The sequence below is a fragment of the Oratosquilla oratoria genome, chromosome 30 (assembly GCF_046742065.1).
Source record: "Oratosquilla oratoria isolate Oo_2021 chromosome 30, ASM4674206v1, whole genome shotgun sequence".
Taxonomy (NCBI): Eukaryota; Metazoa; Arthropoda; class Malacostraca; order Stomatopoda; family Squillidae; genus Oratosquilla; species Oratosquilla oratoria.
Genome location: NC_134806.1, coordinates 42,375,951 through 42,380,384, shown reverse-complemented (window position 1 = coordinate 42,380,384; position 4,434 = coordinate 42,375,951).

Genomic DNA, 4,434 nt, shown 5'->3' with positions numbered 1-4,434 from the left:
TACATCCTTTCTCCTCGCACTTATCAAAACTCGACTAGAATGACATAAAGCAATGTTTCTAGAAATATTTTTATCAAACAAATGGCGTAACAGGTACATCTATCAGCAGCTGTACAGCTCCAAGACAAGCAATAAAATGTGTAGTCTTCATGGTTCACTGCATGATTATCGGCTTGTCCCCTGGGAGACGGCACAGCCCGAGAACACTTGAAAGGGAAGAGACGGGGATGGTAGAGGACTAAAAAAAAGGAAGAGAATAAGGAAAAAGGAAGAAGTAGACGAAGAGTGAAGGAAGGGTGAAGGAGAATAATCATTCTAATCAGTAACGGGAACTCATGTTTGCGACGAGGAAGGGATGGAGGGTGCCGGTGAGTGGTGAAGGGGGCAACCGAACAGACAGTACGCTGAAAGTAGGCCACCGTACAAGCGTCGCAACATCCTATTAATAGGACGAAGCTAACAGGAGGGAATAACAGAGAAGAGACTGTAAATAGGACAAAATAGAATGTGTGGCTTATTACCTCCTTGAAGGGGATAAGAATGCCATAGATGAGTCCCCTCGAAGGGCTTAGGACAAATTGTGCCCCCATATATGGAGAATGAAAACTTTCATATATACATAAGTATATATATATATATATATATATATATATATATACTTATATATACGTATATGTATATATGTATATTTATATATATATATATATATATATATATATATATATGTTCATGTATATATATATTTACATACATATACATATAATATGTGTGTGTGTGTGTGTGTGTGTGTGTGTGTGTGTGTGTGTGTGTGTGTGTGTGTGTGTGTGTGTGTGTGTGTGTGTGTGTGTGTGTGTGTGTGTGTGTGTGTGTGTGTGTGTGTGTGTGTGTGTGTGTGTGTGTGTGTGTGTGCGTGTGTGTGTGTGCGTATGTGTTTGTGTGTGTGTCTGTATGATCATAACCATTTTAACGAGAGACAAGTCATACACTCATACACCTGCATGCCCGAGTAAAACTCTACGGTGTGTGTTTGATTAATTTCACACATTTGATTCCTGAGTCGTCTCCTCCTAAATTGAATAATATCTAATCACATTTTATTAAGACATTCAATTGAATTAGAAAACAAAAATACATAATTAACCCAAAATATAAATAATATAATTATGAGGGCAATGGTAGATCTTTGATAAAGTGTTTCCACTTATTTAAAATAAATTGGATTAATAAAATCACCTGGCGGCAGCCAGAAAATAATTCTAAGTCGTGTGTAACATATAACTGTTATAACACGTGAATAAGGTGAGTTTACAGATGGAAGTTAGAGCGAAACATTTCGGTAGTGAAGCGGAGTGAACAGTACGTATACTGCGCAGTGAACGTACGAAAGAATTCGAAACTAGAAGGATTATTATTTTTTTCTAGCATGGACGAAATGGATGACTCCATTTAAGTCAAGCATATATTACGTGCGTATATGTCGAGTATACATTACACGCGTGTAAACTGAGCTTATATATTATACATATGGATACGAAACGTGGACGGGGAGAAAAATTGTTCCCATACGTTTCAACAGAGTAACATACTACGTGTGTCTTGTTATATCGTTTTACGTGCAATGTTTTTCAATTGAGCATACGGACACTTGCTTGAAGTAGATCTTAACTGATCATTACCTACGCCAGCTAAATAAAATCTACTGTTTTTACCCAGGATCAAGTCTATGTCGGTGTGTGTGTGTGTGTGTGTGTGTGTGTGTGTGTGTGTGTGTGTGTGTGTGTGTGTGTGTGTGTGTGTGTGTGTGTGTGTGTGTGTGTGTGTGTGTGTGTGTGTGTGTGTGTGTGTGTGTGTGAGTGTGTGTGTGTGTGTGTGTGTGTGTGTGTGTGTGTGTGTGTGTGTGTGTGTGTGTGTGTGTGTGTGTGTGTGTGTGTGTGTGTGTGTGTGTGTGTGTGTGTGTGTGTGTGTGTGTGCGCGTGTGTATTTCGAGTAACTGAATATGGTTGCCCCAAGTGTTGGCAGGAGAACGTACAAGAAGCCTGTCAACATTGCTGTCAGACGTCTCTGCGGGTAGATAGCAGGTAAAAGGGGGACCGGAATTGTGAGAAAACCAACGTTTGTTGGAACTGAAAACATTCTCGCTACAGGCTTCTTCAAGTTGCTGTCAGTTAATTAGCATGTGTTTAAAGTGTCAACAGTGTTGTCAAATAGTGTTATCACGGGTTCATCTCGGTAAAATTTTGTTAAAATGACTTACAATTTCACTGCCTATCTCCTCAGTTTTTTCGTGTCCATTCTGTCTCAGTGAAGACAAGCCAAAGTCTTAGTGATGGCTATTTTATCTAATTTAGTGAACCACACCTTGTGGACCATGAAATCCCTAGTGAACCGAAGAATGGGCCAAGTGAGCTCCCGAATCGAAATCTAGTGGGAGTTATTTGATTTTTAGTGATTTAAATCAGTGTTGAAAGTTGTCTCAGGAAGGATAATCAACAGCAACGCATAAGGGCGTGGTTTCCGACCTGGGTTCAGTCACGTGACCCTGGGGGGAGGGGGTATCGTGTTTCTCAATTCTTCTCAAGACGTGGACCAGTGTCTAAATTAAAAAGAAATCGCGGACTGGTTCATCTTTGGGTTAGGATAAATCAATTATACACAGCAAATTAAAAAATATATATAAGTATCGATTTCCAAATGGAAATCGACCGCCCTAGGGTGTGAAGGAGGGGGAGAGTTTGGTAAGTAGGGCCACTACCGGAAATCTAGTGGTTTTAGTTGTTATCTACTGATTCTGTTTAGTGTTGCGGTGCATCACTAAAGTTTGTCTACAGATTTTAAGCTAAGAATTCAAAGAAGCTGTGAATACGGAGGCATTTTTGTTTGCTTTTTATTCAATTTTTCTTTATTAAATCTAAAAACAAACAAAAACACGGGAGTATTTTTTCGAAAAAGAAATAATTTTTTATTTTTTTTTATTCAGCGAAGGGGATTAGTATCTAAAAAAAAAAAAAAAATCAATAGAAAACGGGGTACATTATTTCAACAGAAACCGGGAAAATGGGCCAAGACCATTACTTGTAAAGAAAATGGAAAACAGGGGTCATTTTAATAAAATACGAGAATTGGGCCATTTCGATAGAAAATGGGAAAGGGGGTCATTTCAACGGAAAACGTGAAAGGGACTCACTATTATAGAAAACGGGAAAGGGAAGATTTTTTATTATATTCAAAAAACAATAGGAAAAGAGGAAACATTCTTTTTTGAATACAAAAAGGGAAAAATGGAGCCAGGTTTTGGATTAAAAAAAGGGGGTGGGGGGTGCGGGGGGTGCATTTTTCCAAATAGGCCGGGCCCATCACTATTGCGCTTTGATTTCGGTCGTGTTTAGCACATAGGGCAAAGGTGCCGGTCGTAGAGAAAGGTAGGTGTTTCCTGGTAAAGTTCTCACCTCATATTATACTTATTTCTTTTCTTCTTCTTCTTCTTCTTCTTCTTCTTCTTCTTCTTCTTCTTCTTCTTCTTCTTCTTCTTCTTCTTCTTCTTCTTCTTCTTCTTCTTCTTCTTCTTAATCTTCTTCTTATTCTTCTTAATCTTCTTCTTCTTCTTCTTCTTCTTCTTCTTCTTCTTCTTCTTCTTCTTCTTCTTCTTCTTCTTCTTCTTCTTCTTCTTCTTCTTCTTCTTCTTCTTTATTCTAGACAAGTCCTTGGCTTTCCCCCTGAGAGTTTCCCATGTAAATGAATAGAAACGGTTGGCGGGAGGTAGTATAAAAGGAAAAGTACTACCAGTAAGGAAGGGATTAAAAGAGACCTGTATATCTATATAAGTGCACACACACACACACACACACACACACACACACACACACACACACACACACACACACACACACACACACACACACACACACACATATATATATATATATATATATATATATGTATATATATATGTATATATGTATGTATATATATATATGTATATATGTATATATATGCTAATAAGAACACGGGTACGTGTGTTCACTTATGCAAAGTAGACCACTTGGAAAAAGAAACTAACGAAGCAGAGCGCTTTCGTTAGTTTCGTTAGTTTTGTTAGTTTCGTTAGTTTCGTTAGTTTCGTTAGTTTCGTTAGTTTCGTTAGTTTCTTTTTCCAAGTGGTCTAATTTGCATGTATATATATATGTATATATATATATATATATACATATATATGTATATATATACATATATATATATATATACATATATATATACATATATATATATATAGATATATATGTATATATATATATATATATATGTGTGTGTATATATATGTGTGTGTGTGTGTGTGTGTGTGTGTGTGTGTGTGTGTGTGTGTGTGTGTGTGTGTGTGTGTGTGTGTGTGTGTGTGTGTGTGTGTGTGTGTGTGTGTGTGTGTGTGTGTGTGTGTGT